We start from the raw sequence: 15,824 nt of genomic DNA, 5'->3' as shown, positions 1-15,824 counted from the left end.
CGGGGGATTGTCAGCCGGCGTTGGGAGGCTGATCTGAGATGCCGACTGGGGACATGGAATCTCACTCTTTTCCTGAGATAGGCAGGGCCATTATCATGAAGGGCTCGATGCGTGAGAACCAGGGCCTTAAATTGAATTCTTTGGGCCACCGGCAACCAATGGAGAGTGGCCATATGAGATCTTATACTGTTGCGTCTAGAGACGCCCAGCAGAAGTCTCGCAGCCGTATTTTGAATAAGCTGTAGCTTATTTATCAAAAAGGAGGGCGAGCCCAAATACAGCGTGTTGGCGTAATCCAAACGCGACAATATAAGGGCTCTAGCGACCATCTCTTTGGCTGGTTGAGGCAGTAGAGGAAAAAATCTGCCCAGAGATCTGAGGGTCCCAAAGCAGGCACCCGTCAATCTCTTAATCTGGTCAGAGAACCTTAGATCTTCGTTGAACCAGATGCCCAGGTTCTTGGCAGGGCCACCTTCAGAGAGGGGACGGGGGAAACCAGGAGGCCAAACCAGTTCAGTGAATTGGCTTGGAAATTGGCCGTATAGTATAATCTCTGATTTTCCCTCATTACATTTGAGTTTGGCATGGGCCAACCAGGTGAATACCGCCGCCAGACATTTTTGTGCTGCAGCCGTTTCTAACGACGAGCTGCCCCAGGTAAACAGGAGCTGGGTGTCGTCGGCGTAGGCCATAATTTTTGCACCCAGCTCCTCGGCCAGGTAGATCAGCGGGGTCATATAGATGTTGAAAAGAAGTGGGCTCAATGTTGAGCCCTGTGGGACCCCAGTCTGAACAAGCCTGGCCGAAGAAGAGTACGGGGGCATCCAGACTTGCTGGTAACGAGAGTCCAGAAAAGACTCTAGCCAAGACCATACCAATGGGGCAATGATCGTGGCTTCCGGTGAACATATGGTGGCCACGTAAGCACACATTGACCAATCAGTGCTCTCTGTGTCACCGGTCCTAGGAAGTTTGTTTCCGGTCCAGGGAAGGCATGGCTTGGCAGTTCGGGCTGGACTGTTCCCATGAGGCACAGGGTCAGACTGATTTGCATATGGCCATGTCTGAACTGGGGTGGCAGAGTGGACTAAAGAACGGTGATGGATTAAACCCAGATCTGTTGACTGGGTGTGAGTGTTTGATTGGTTCAGATGCTCCGTCCATCACCACCCCCTTTTCTACCTCTGTGTCATGTAAGGCATGACACCTTGAACCTGCCCTAGCTTTTCAACTACAAGTTCAGTGCAATCTGGCCCCAAATCATTTCTCTGCTCTATATGCAGTCAACATGCCGCCTTTCGGTGCTTTGAGATCCATGCATTCTATCAAAGGAGCTGTTGAAGCCAGAGTGTGCTTGCTGCAGGCTATGTGTGAGATTAGTGTATTGAGGATAAATGAGCAAATATGACCAGACTCTAAGGCCCCGGGGAAGTGGCACTGATGTTCTGGAGAGGGAGTTAATGGTAGTGATTTGGATGGGAACCTCAGGAAAGATGTGGGCATGCTTCATATGCTGTCCACTGCCCACAAGAGGAATCGGCTCACACTTCTATAATTGTGGCCTCTCGGATTTTACTCAAAATGTTGTTTAAACCGTATAAATATTAGACAGTTTGGCGACCCCTCATGAATTCAATTTAATATATTTAGTAGCTTTTAACTCCCAGAATGCAAAATATTCTTGATTGGTAATCCATCATTGACCGAAGGACTCTCGCATGACATTGGGCCAGCGACAGGTCTATGCACCAGCGTTTATCAAGCCCAGAAACCGTCCCTTTCAGGAAGGTATCATACAAGGTCTCTTTTTTTGCTCCTCTTGTTTTGCCCTTGCAAAAAGAGAGGGAAGCTGTAATGTCAGGCCTAAATCAGAACTGTGACAGCTATTCTCTGGTCTCCTTGTTTCTCTATAACAAAGACAGGGTGAATAAATATTCTCAGCTTTACACCAGGACTCAGTGATGGATTATTTGATCCCTGCTACACAGTGTGATTGCGAGAATGCGGTTATTAGATGGTGTGGCTGTACGACCTGAATGTGTAAAAAATGCCACTAATCTGTATGCGGTCCAGTCAGGTTTGTATAAAAAACCTAGGCTCAGTCCTGGGTAGCTGTGGTTCATAGCAGTCATTCTCAAAGCAACAAGTGTAAAGCATTAGGTGGTACCAAAACAGTTTAATAATAAGAAAACAATTTATAAAAACAGGTTATTTTTATATCTTTCAATAGACCTCTGAACAAACATAACCTGCCAGAGGGATCTGAAGATATGAATTTCAGAAGAAACAATAAATGAATACGTTTTCTTTCAATGCAATCAAAGTAATTGACTGCAAAAGTGGTTTAGGGCTAGCCATGACAATCAAGTTGAAAACAGCTATATAGGCACTCTTGTGGATGCCAGCTCTGACAGGGGGCCAGTCACAGAGATCATACAGGTCCAGTGGGACAGGCACCTGTCAATTTTAGCAGTCTCCAGTCCAGTAACAAATCGTTCATATGGATACTATTTACGTCAATGGAGTGGTCCTGATGCAAGGGATGCGGGATGCTGGTGATGATGAGCGGGTGCTGTGGACCTTCCCATGGTAACCCCTTGGTCTTTGAGCTTAGGGTGTCATCTTTGGCCTCAGGGGTTGATCTCGGACAGGGCCCTGGTGAAGTCCAGCACAGGACAAGTTGCCACAGGTCTCCGGGTTACGGCAGCCTCAGCGGTTTCCTCTGGTTGGCAATAACTTATTTGCGGGACCTTCCAAATACACTACGAAGGTCTTCGTGTGTTTATCAAACTCAGGGGCACTTCATGAGGGTCAGGACAGTGCCTCTCCAGGTTAAATTCAGTGTATATTGGGGGTAAGGCTTTGTGGGCTGGGCTCTCAAGGGTGCAGGCTTCTCAGCTTTTATGGCCCTGCGAGTGTAATAGGGAGTCAGCCAACTGACTCTTGAAGTCACTCCTTCTGTCTGGTATTCATGGGTGACTTTTCCATCAGTGCGGCACCACAGATACAGTCATCTCTTTGAAAGTCCTCAGGTGCAGCAGGTGAAGTCCAGTCAATGTTTGATTTGAGCCAGTGCTTTCTGGTGCCCGACACCAGCACTTATGACAGTCTGTCACATGGGGGTGTTGTTTATGTAATTTAGAGATAAGCACATAATAGTTGTTTATTAATTAAATATATATTAAAAATTACAAATGCCTGCCACCTTAGCAATTCCTAAAGCATTGGAATTGCGTGAATTGTAACACTTGTAGGAGTGTGATGGTTAGTAGTTGTATTGGTATTGTCATTGGCTGCGCTGATAGGTGCAATTAGTAGTGCAAGTTGCAGGAAACTCCTGACGAGGGCCTGGCACTTCTTTTTTTTAACAAATTATGCCCTGAGACCAGTCTTTGCTGTGGCCTCTCTTTGTTGGGCCAGGGAGCATTGGGGTAGTTCTCCTTCGGCCCTTCTTCCAATACTGTGGAGATCTGAGGATTGGGTGCCAAAAGGTGTAAATGTTATGCCAGTACAAACCTAGGGAGTGGTGGTGACTAACCAGCTAATGAGATACCAGGTCCCCTCTTGAATAATGACCACTTCTAGTGAAGAGTGGCATCCAACCATCCCAGAGTGGACTGTTTTACCCACTCCCGAAATGACGAGACCCTTCTCTTGGTGTGTGGAGCTCATTTTGAGTGCATTGTCCTTGAAAAAATGGATGGCATTGCTTTTCCCTCCTGAGAAGCCAACTTGTCTGCCAAAACCAAAGCGCAACCCTTTCCTTGTGTGCCTACCATTAACCTTACCACAGTAAAAATGACAATGCAGGGGTTTGACTGCCAGGACATGGAAAAACACAAGTCCTTATTTTTAATATAGCACACCTGTCTTTAGGGCTCATTAGCCCTTCCTTAGAAGTGACATAGAATTATAAACAAGCATTGGCGTAGACAATAGGTCTCGCCTTTGGGACCCTATAAGTATTTAGTTATGCAGCACAATATCCTTGGTGCAACAACATCAACTGTTGCATGGCTAAACACTTATAAGGTCCCAAAGGCAAGACCTTTTGCTATGCCAATGTTAGTGTGGAGAGGGATATCCCTGTAACCTTACACTACCTAACCTCCTTTAAATCATCTATTAGCCCACCAAGCATCTGTATAAACTCACACTTCCCCAAAAGGATTTAAAATAATTCCTATTACTGCACTCTACCACAAAGAAAATGGAGTGAATGCAGGGAAAAGTTTCCTTGGGACCACAAGCCAAATCCCAATAACCACTGGACAGACCACTAACCTTAGGTTCGGCAGTAGCGTGTTGCCTGGCATAAAGTATTGCAATGCCTTGCCAGGCTTAGTTATGTGCTATATAAGTGCAACTAGAATGCGTTTATGTTACCTGTGCGTTGTTGGGCAGATTAACTGAGTGAAATTGAGACTAGTGATGTGTAGGTGGAAGCGCAATAGACTTCCTGTTTCTGAGTCTGCTAAAACCAGTATCCTATACCCACCACTTTATCTCTGATGGTATATTTGGTCATACATAAATGTGGTGTACCCTATATAAATGAGCAGTACAATTCAATTGTTTGGAGCATCTTAAGACTGTGGCAGTTTAATAAATAAGAACAGTATATGTGGGAAGATGGTGGATGAGGTGCAAAGTCGGGTGGGATTGAGTACAGCCCCTGTAATTGAACCCGGTCCGCAGGATACCGCTAAAGATCGAATGGATATCACGGACGACAGTCTGGGTCAACAGGGACCCCCACTTAACACCGGGTCTGACCATATCTTGCAACCTGGGGTGGCGGAGTTGGTTGGGCCATCCGCCACCGCGGTTTGCAATATTGCCTTGCCAGACACTTACCCATCCATAGTCATTGCGCAAACTCCTACTGGAGCTCAAGGTATTCTACCACCAGATCCGGGGTTTAGAATTCTCTCCTGAAATGTGGCAGGAATTGCAAATAAGGAAGGCTCACCGGAGTGGGATCACCTAGTAGGTGGCAGTGACATTTTCAGGAAACATGGGCGAGGGACACCCAAACTAGGAGAGGGTTTGAAATATTTGAAATCCCTGCCAAATGGAGTGGGAGGGGGAGGCCGTCAGGTGGCTTGGCAATCTGGATTGCGAGTCACACTGGGTGCCAGGCGGAACAGGTACACACGTACTCGCAGGACATTCAGTGTGTTCGGCTCACATGGCCTGGCAATCCACCGTGGGCTATTGTTAATGTCTACTCGCGACCAGTTGCCACGCCAAATGAATCACCGACCCTAAACGATCTGTCCTCCTTTTTGGGTCAACTTCCAGGAGATTTCAAGGTGGTGCTTGGAGGAGACTTCAATTGCCACTTTGAACCCCTGGAAGGCCTATTGGATGGTGCCCTTACGGCCGAGGATGACTACTGGGGGGTACCACCCTCGTCTTCCCCTCACCCCAAAGCCTGGTCCCCCCTAGCAATACAACTCATGTCCCTTACCCTGAACTACGCACTGAGGGCCTGTAATGGTCGTACTCCTTCCGATACCCCCTCAGTGTGTACTTTCAATAGAAGGGGCCATGAGTCGAGGCTAGACTATATCATGTTGGACATTACACTCTGGCCAAAAGTCCTCGACTTTGGGGTAATAAATAGGTCAGATAGTGACCACAATGCCCTTTGTTTAAACATCCAGTGCCCTCTGCCTCCAGCGGGCACATCCGCAGTAAATCGAGGGGAAGCCACGGGGGATTTGCTCCTTACAACAAATAGGCGCCGGGTTAAGTGGGGAAAGCTTGTGAGTTCAGAAGAGGCCATCAATAAGCTATATGAGTTGGCACTCCCAAGGTTTATGGAGGTGGACGTACTTCTAAATGAACCAAGAAGCCCAGAATACAATGAGAAACTGGGTAACATACATCAGGACTTAGTGAGGGATTTGGCTGAGGTATTTCACCCGGTGGTGCCAATCCGAAAGAAAAAGACCCATGTTCCCACCTGGTACACCTCCTCTTGTAGGGCAGCAAAATCTGAGCTCGTTGCTGCAATAAAAGATGGGTCAAATAAGGCTAAGGTATGTGACATTAGGAAGCATTACAAATCAGTGATGGCGATCGCTAGGACCGAGTGGGACTGGAACCACTGGCAGGACCTTTATGACGCCCTAAAAGTTAGGGACTCCCGGAAATTTTGGGCCCTTGTAAATAATGGGATAGGCGAACTCAAAAAAGCAATCGAACCCAACATTGCCCCCGTGGTTTGGGAGGCCCACTTTGGGGTACTTTACCAAGACATTAATTCCTGCCCTGATACAGCCCTGCTAGCGCCCTCGGGCTCTCAGGTCTTTGGCATGGAACTATCACTGGGGGAAGTGGAGGAGGCCCTGGAGCATTTACCGTGGGGGAAGGCGCCAGGTCTGGATAGGTTACCCGGAGATCTTTTCAGGCATCACCCGGACATCTGGGGTCCATACCTTCTCATCCTTTTCAATGCCATTCTAGGAGGTATGGCAATCCCCGGGTCCTGGCTGGGGGCAGAGATTGTTCCAATCCACAAGAAGGGATCCACTCTGCTCCCCGCCAACTACAGGCCTATTAGCCTAATAGATGTACCCCAAAAGCTCTTTGCGCGCCATATCCTTAACCATCTCCTAGACTGGGTGGAGGACAATGACATCATGAGCCCCCTCCAGGCTGGCTTCAGAAAGAACACGTCGACCATGGACCAAATCTTCCGCCTCCTTCTCCTATATTGGAAGACGGTAACGTTAGAGGGAGGAAGACTGTACATGGTCTTCGTGGACCTGAGGTCAGCCTTTGACCTAGTCCCCAGAGGGAAATTATGGGAGGTTTTGTAAAAGCTAGGAGTACCCCCCCATCTCCTTAGTATCATCATCAGGTTGCATGAGAACAACTATGCACAAGTAAGGTGTGGGAGGGATGGTAAGCTCTCGGGCAAATTCCCGGTCCGTCGAGGCGTCAGACAGGGCTGTGTTCTGGCCCCGACCCTGTTCTGTCTTTATATTAACAGCGTCATTCAACATCTTGACGCTGTTAAGGACAATGATGCCCCGCTTTTGGCAGGCAGGAGGGTCCCGGCAATAATGTTTGCTGACGATACCCTCCTGCTTTCCAAATCCCCCATGGGGATTCAGAGGATTGTGATGGTATATTTGGTCATACATAAATGTGGTGTACCCTATATAAATGAGCAGTACAATTCAATTGTTTGGAGCATCTTAAGACTGTGGCAGTTTAATAAATAAGAACAGTATATGTGCTTACACAACAAGGAGCAGTTATGTCATGTTCAAGGTAAAGACAAGATACCATCCTCTGCATTCTCTGGAGGCGGGGGTACACACTCAAGCTGGTTTAAACTCTGACTGTCCCCGTTTACAAGTACACTACGCATTTATGGTTGGTGTCCCCACCGGTGTAACATTGCAAACAACTAGAAGGCCTTGCCCATGGCTTCCTGCAGCAGTGGTACCATTACCTGTGTAGTCTTGACTCCAGTGGGACTGTGGTAGTGGTTTGTTCTTCAACTTTGCAAGGAAATAGTCTTCCCATATCCATTCCCCAGACTGCACAATCCAGGCGAGAGGTACCTGGGCTTGGTCATTAAATGCCGCCAAGATGTCAAAAATCCAATAGCTTCCTAACTAGGAGATTGAAGACAATCAGGGTGGGGAAAATAGAAACCAAGCTTCATACCGATTGACAGGCACAGGCGCCATAGCTTGTAGATGTAAGTGCCAGTGAATCCTTCCATTGGCTAGAATAAATGTCCCGCCCTGGAAAGGACGGCCTACCTATCCCTGCAGAATAACGCTCCTCTGCTCCGGAAGTGGTGGTACAGCCGCTAGTGAACCGGCGCCCCAGCAACACCCACCAGCTTGTACCCAAGCGGCCCCTTTTGACAAAGAGATGGTCTCAAGTGATTCTGGCGTTGAGTAATATTACGTTTTCCATCGAGAATTCGCACCCGCCTGCTCTTCGCTATTATCAGACATTTTTGCGCTATTAGGCAGCTGGGACATCTGTACTCTAGTGACTGCAGACGAGGGTAACTTTAGCCAGGCTTCCCTTAGAACCTACTGAAGCAATACACCCATCACTGTCCTGATTGGTAATTTCAGCCTGGTTCTCTTTAGCACAATGGATTTGGCTTGTTTACCATGCCGCCGAGTCTTACTGCTTTCAATAATAGTCGCAACATAATTAGATGTAATATAAATGAGAGAAATGAAGGGAGAATCGAGCATTAAAGTAAATGAGTGAAGGGAGATGGCACGAAATCTGCACAAGGGAAAGGAATTAAAAGAGGTAAACTAGGACCGGAGTAAAAATTAACAATTATAGGCTAGAAGGCGGCACAAACAGAGAAAGAAAAAAACAAGCGCTGTTTACAGAAAACAGTGCCCGGCTGCACAGCCACTGCCACAAAGTGAACGTGACGCGAAGCCTTTGAAATCCGATACCGAACAGATGGCACACAGTGCCCAAACCGTGAGCTTAGGCCATGGGCGGATACATGCAGACGCCTTTGACCAATTGCGTGATGTCTTTTTTTAAAAGGTCACACACAAAGACCAATGGAAAAAAAACACATGCACGCGTGAGTGGAAAATACAGAGGTATTCCAAGAAGTCGTTTTCCTAGTGTAGCGCATGCGCGCTGCACTAGGCTTGACCTAAAAAGGAAGGTTTTGACTCTGCCAAGGGTTAAAATGGCAAAGTTGAGTTAGCAGTTTAAAGAACGCTCTACCTGTCCACATTGGTAAACTGGGAGTCATGATTTGCTTTGTTATACTTGTGGTGGCACAAATATAACTTCAGTCCGTGAGGGACACAACTTACAGTTCTTGGGTACCCCAGGAACCACATACTAGCGACTTATAAGAAATTCATTTATGCCAATTGGGAGTAAACCACTATTTAAGGGTCGGCAGGTCCCAGGGCACTTTCAGAATTGAAAAACCAGAAGCATCAATCCAAAGGTTTTGCGGTGATCATGCAAAACCGAGGCATTTCTTTACAGTGACTTGAATTTGCCAACATGAACCAGTGAGAAGAATGTCATGCAAAGAAATGAAAAAGAGAAGGAGCATTCATCGACTCAGTAAGGAGGTAGAACTGGCCACACTTAGTAAAGCTTATGATCTGTGCTTGTGTCCCATAACAGGAAGCAATATATCCTGGGCCCAGGAATGCCTAATGAGGCATCAACATAAACCTCATGTTTCTAATAGTACCGTGGTTATCTGGGATCAGCAGAGGTTCCACCACTGACTCTGGCTTTATGAAGTTCTGCTGCCTTCTCTAGGGAGGAAGTGTTTAGAGTCCTATTGAGAGGGACAGTGGGAGATGCATGTACAGCCAAGGTGTCAATTTGGGAACAAGTTGCGTCTCTCTCTGTTGTAAGAAATAGCTGGATTTACTCCGCTCTATTCCACTCACATAGGCATCTTGATTCACAAATATTTAGAGTAAAAAACTGCAGACGGACAGCATGGATGTAAATGTCAAAAGCCTATGGTAGGACTGTCATTTTATGGGTAATGGTTGTCTGCTTCATTGGTGCAATTGTGGAGACAAACTGCAGTGCAAACTGGCAGTGGTGGCTGGTAATATATTAGAAACTGGTGGGATGTACTAAATGCCGCAAATTATAACAAGAGAAAGAGGAAAGCAACCCCATTTCTCCTACCAGGTGTTGGGATAGGGTTTATTCGCCCAATAAAATGTTCAATGAGTGCCCCATATATAAAACAATTACCTCCAGTGGGCCATGGCCAGTATTTTGCCATTGGTGCCCCTCATATGCCATGGATGCCCCCTTATGCTATAAACTGCATAAATATATCAGTGCCAGAATTTTGTCCTTTGACACTATTCATATTCCATGGTTGATTTGTGTGTCAAACATTGCTTCTAATACATCAGGTTCAGCATTTTGTCATGGTTGCAAACATTCCATATATCGCAGTGGTCTTTCCTTATACCAATAATTGTCTCCAATGTGCAATGCCAGTATTTTGCCAGAAGCGCCCTAATATGCCAAGAATGTCCACCAAGATATCAGTGCAAGCATTTATTCATGGGTGCCCCATATTCCAAGAATGACCTCTAGTATGCCAGTGACAGCATTTTACCATAGGTATCCCTAGCATCAAACATTCCTCTACTATGGCAGTGGTTGTATTTTATCAGCAGTGGCCATTATTCTGAGAAGCTGCAGTGCCAGCATTTTACCACAGGTGTCTCGATAATTGCTTCATTATTCCAAGGTCAACATTGGACTCTCAAGCATAACACCACATGCTTTCTCAGATTTATTACATTCACTTAGTCAACATATTTGCTCTTTTCTTACTGCCTCTTATTCATTCATTTGTATTCACTCCTACTGTCACTCACTCACTTTACTTCATAGCACACACTCATTAACACTCACTCTTGATTATTCGCTCCCTCTTACTAAGGCTCACTTATTCTCACTCACTCATTCTCACTCACAGTTACACTCCCTTACTGTAAGTTACTCATTCTCATTCTCACTCATACTCTCTCACTCTCATTTTCTCGCCCTCTCATCCATTCATTAATTTACATTTAGTTACATACAGTCACTCTTAGTCTCACTCCTTCTTACTAACTCTGACTCATTCATACTCACTCCCTGACACCCACTCGTTCTCAGTCACTGCCACTGATACACACCTACTTTCAACCCATACTTGTTCATTTATAAACACACTCAGTTGTACACACGCTGTCTCTCTTTCTCACACACACATACACAGAATTACACACACACACACTCACACACTACACATATATTTGCTTTCATGTTTTTTTATTTTATTTACATTAACCTCAGCTCCCTGTGCAGGTCCTGTTCTAGCTCCTTTTGCTACGTAGCCCCTGGGGTAGGCACACAGCTGAAGCAGGAACATGTAATCTCCAACCTGTGCAGTCACGGTTTCCAGGTTTCAGCCTCTTGTGTATTCACCCTGCCCTCTCCTGACTCTGGGTGGGGTGAAAGACTCATCAACAGAGTCCCAAGCACTGCAAGGCTACAGCCTAAAGTATTCCTCACTATTATTGTTCTACAAACAGGGCAGGAAACAAAGAGGACAGAGAGACAATGCCCATGAATCAAAGCTGTTTTTACACCTGGTAAATGACAGTGGCAAGAATCATGGCATTGAGTGTCATGTACGCTCTGTTTTCCATTCCGAGATTTCAATACAGGATAAAGTGCAAATTGTATGTTTTTCCCCCAGTGCCGGCTCCGCCATACTGGCGGAGGAGCGTCACCCTACTACCTGGCTCAGAGCCAGCAGGTGAAAAATAAAATGATGTTCTGCCATCATTTTATTTTTAATTTGTTTGCTCTGAGCCAGTGTATGCAGGGAAAGGTGGGGCCGAGGCGCGTGAGTGGGCAGGAGGAGTGCTATGTGCACTTCTAAGTGCTCATGTGTGCTTGGCAGGCTGTCTCAGCCTGGCCAAACACACATGCGCAAATAGGTTTTTCCAACCCGGCTGCATTGAACAGCTGGGCTGGAGAAGGCCCACAGACTCCCTGACTTGAGCTGAGCATCATTTCAGCCCACTCAGACCAATCCCCGTGCTGACAGCAGCACAGGCATTTCACATGGAGTCTGTCCCAGGGGCTGCTGGGACAAGGAAGAGCACAGGAGGCGCGACACGGGAGGCTTCCTGCAGCTTAAGGTACCTTCTTTTATTTTTATATTATTATTAACACCCCCCTATGTTCCACCCGCACTCACCCTCCCACTTTCCCTCCACCCGCTCACCAACCTTTGTTTGTGGCAGCCGCCACCGGTTTCCCCAAATTCCATAGTGTGCAACGTGAAAAGTGCACCTCTTGCCCACAAGATTTTCATCTGGTGAAAATTGATGTGGTGGCATTAGTTCCTAGAGACTTAATGTGTTAGCGCATCTACTTGAGAGAGCTGTGTTTGACCCCACGGTCACCAGTTCAATCACTTAACCATTGATCCTTCTGATGTTGAATAAATATGTACCATTTACCCTGTGGTAACCACGAAGATCTGTTATTTATTAACAGTCCCAAGAGACCTCCTTGAGCATGTTTAATATACTCTACAAATACATGTTATGGTAACTAGAATGCAAGGGCAGGACATTTGCTCGTTGTGGTGTAGTGTGGCCTACATTCCCCAGCCTGCAGCATAAAGTAAAATATTGCAACCCTGATGGACTAGGGACACTCATAATCTATTAACTGAGCCCAGGACGATAATGTATCTGTGAGAGAGTCCACCACAACAAGGCTGTAGGGCTGCCTTCAACAACTTTCACAAATGGTTGCCTCATAAATGTTCCCTCCTCTGGGCTCCAGTGGCCCTGACTAGAACCTTTCTGTGTAAGGAAACGCGCCTTAGTTGAATTTTAGGGGCACTTTGTCAAATAATACAGTGGGGATCATTTAGTATTTGAATGCACCATTGACCGAGACGGTATCGGGTGTCAGTCTGCCTGGGGAGACCTGGGCGATCTGCTCCCTCTCTCCCACGAGTCTGTGGTTAAGAAAGAAAAGTATAGGCAAGCCAATAACCCCTTGAATGCTAGGCTCTCAGTATACAACTGTAGAAAGATGCAAGCAAGGAATTCAATCACATAAACAAATACATATCTTTTTAAAGCAGATTTAAACAATCATAGTACATTCATCATCATACAATATTTCACTTGAGTAAAGGCAAATATATTCAGAGGGGTACATGTCAAATAAAGTGATTGACTTATTATGACAAAGTAACAACACATATTATTGCTTGTGAACAATAGCATTTTCTCTTTCTTTGTCATAATAAGTAAATCATTTGATTTGACATGTACGCCTCTGGATATGTTTGCCTTTATTCAGCTGAGATACTATATGATGATGAAAGATTTTGTGATAAGTCAGTCACAAACATTGACAAGCTGTAGTGGGATTTTTGAAGAAGTTTTGTCTCCTGAAAAAATGGGATGGTGTAAAAATGTAAGGAACATCTAAAAAGTAGCTGACAGCAGAGTGAATTCAAAAGTAATAGCGCAAAAGACTTTTCCTCCTCTTTTCTTAAGGGCCTGCTAAATGGGGAATCACTCCCTAAAGACATGAAGGGAGGGGGCCATTCTTCATCCTCTCTTTTGGAGATCAATTTATTGGCCACAGGGGTGCTGAGAACGGCATCTTCAAATGTTAAAAAGAGCACTGAAATACAAATTTATACCCCGTCTCGTTGCCCCTTGGAGGATGAGTTGAAATAAGATCTCTGGAAGACCTTCTCCCGCCTATCCATCTCCCCGTCGCGCGGACAGTTCGATCGGCGGGAGGTGAGGAGCCATGATGAGTTTATGCTTTCCTGACGCGGAATGCTGGCCCGCAGCCCAGACCCTGCGAAAGAGCCCGCCCCGGACAGCACTAAGGAAAGAGCGCCCCTCCGCAGAGCTTCTGCCAGATTCTTTCCAAAACAAGTTTGTTTACAGGAGTGGAGCCAGTGCTTTGAATGGAAAATATAAGTGTAGGTACCGAAAAGTGCTGGTACTCTCCCATTAAATGCATTGCAGCAGTGCGGAGAAGTGCAGGTACTCTCCCTTTCAAATTAAAGAAGTACAGGTACTCAGTACCGGACGGTACCAGCAAATTTAAAGCACTGGCTGGAGCTATGCCAAAAGATGGATCGAAAACTCACGAGATCTTACATATCTCTTCATCCCTTGTCCAATTCAGAGCAGGCTCTGACTGGGAAAGAAAAAAGGCCCTGACACCAAAATGAAAGAGGCCCCCATTAACGAATCAGGTAGCTTAACATTTGGCCCACATTTACAAATTAGGGTAATTTTAGACTTGTATTTATTTATTTGAAGAGTTTTATATAGCGCTGGCTAGACCTGTAGGTATCAGAGCACTTAACATGAGGATCGTTGAGTCACAAGTTACGAATTACATGCGTTACCAGAGCATAGTAAAACACAGGGACAAAAAACAATGTTACGGTAATTCGTCGAAGGAAGGAGACACATCGGGGAGACGGTGAGAACTGTGTCCAATGTCCGGCTGGGTGGGTGATGGCAGAGGGGGTGAATCAGGGCCGATCTCCTCTATAGCTGTCTAGCAGCTCCACCAGGCATCAGCCATGTTGCTCAGGTCTCAGCGATCACGAATAACAGGAAAAACAGTTTTTCATGGGTTACATTAGTTACAGTTGCATAGTCAAACACAGAAGAAACAAGTCCCTGTTGGACAGGCCGCATGGTCGGGCTGTCCCCCCTCCCCGCAAAGGGACCCGGACCCTGGCTCTCCCTGAATCCCCAACCAGAGTCCCCGGCGACCACCTGAAGTAACCTGCAATCCCTCCACCACAAGACACCAGCTCCGGACCCAGCTGGCCCGGGTCATCATCCGCACCCCGGCCTCGGCCCAGCCGCCATTTTGGGGTACTACAGCACGAGGCCACGTGGCCTCAACTCGACCCTAACCCTGGGCCCGGCCGGCCCCGACATCGAGGCATCAACCTCCTCCCAGGAGGCAGAGTGACCACTTGGCGAGTCAATGGGAGAAGGAATCGTCAACGGCTCTCCTCCGCCAGGTGTCGATCACCCCAGGCCGCCCTGGGCGCTGGCTCCACCCCCCTGCTGGGTGTCTGGACTCCCTCATCCCGGACCTCCCGGCCCCCAGGCGCGAGGGTCCGGACATCAAAGGGGACCAGACCTATAACTGGGGCAGGGCCAGACCAGGAAGGCAGTTATATCCTGGAGTCGAGAGACCCGAGAAGAACTCATCCGCGACTGGCCTGCTGGCGCTGCCGCGGCCCTCTGCCTCGTGAAACCATCGTCTTGGCCTGCTGGCGCTGCCGCGGCCCTCTGCCTCGTGAAACCATCGTCTTGGCCTGCTGGCGCTGCCGCGGCCCTCTGCCTCGTGAAACCATCGTCTTGGCCTGCTGGCGCTGCCGCGGCCCTCTGCCTCGTGAAACCATCGTCTTGGCCTGCTGGCGCTGCCGCGGCCCGACTTGCAGACTCGCCAGCTCGAGGATTGTGAGCTCACCTCTTGCCACCTCCTGTACCGACCCGGTACCAAGACTGTCCCGCTACCCCCTTTTCCCTACAGAGACTAGAAGTGAGAGGACCCTCGGGTCCGAGATATCCTGTATCGCCAATATCCGTGCTCTACAAACCTTATATAAAAGTATTGAACTCAACCTGGTGTGGTGGCTGTTTGTGGGGAGGGAGGTGACATATCTGTACAATCGCCGGAGGTGGTCCTCATCGGGGACCTCTCCCTCAGTAGACGGCCGACCCTCAGGGTCCCCGTCTAACATTGGTGGCCAGCGGCGCGATCCGAACCTACGCATAATAGTACAGAGAGTCACTCTCCCCACGACACACAACCACCATGACAACAGAGAGCGGAACAACGGAAAAATTCCAGATGGAAAAATTGGAAGACTACAACCACCGGGAACTGAAGCAATATTGCATAGAACTTGGCCTTCCAACCACAGGTCTGAGCACAAAGGAAGACTTCAAACGAGCCCTAGAAGCTTGGGCAGAAACGGGTACGGCCGTACCCCGAACACGAACAACCGAGACGGGCCCCGCACCAATTGAAGAAAGAAGAGCGGGTCTCTCCCTGGAAGAGATCCAAGAAAGAGAAAAAAGCAGACTCCACGAATTAGAACTGGCCCGACTTCGCTTGGATGGAGAGCTCAAACTGGCGGAACAAAAAATAACTCTGGAACACTTACGGCTCCGAGAGGAGCGAGAAGAGAAGCAAAAACAGAGAGAGCTAGAGGAAAAGAAACTAGCGTACGA

This window comes from Lissotriton helveticus, chromosome 3_1 (genome assembly GCF_964261635.1).
Source record: "Lissotriton helveticus chromosome 3_1, aLisHel1.1, whole genome shotgun sequence".
Taxonomy (NCBI): domain Eukaryota; kingdom Metazoa; phylum Chordata; class Amphibia; order Caudata; family Salamandridae; genus Lissotriton; species Lissotriton helveticus.
Note: the sequence above shows the minus strand (reverse complement) of the source record.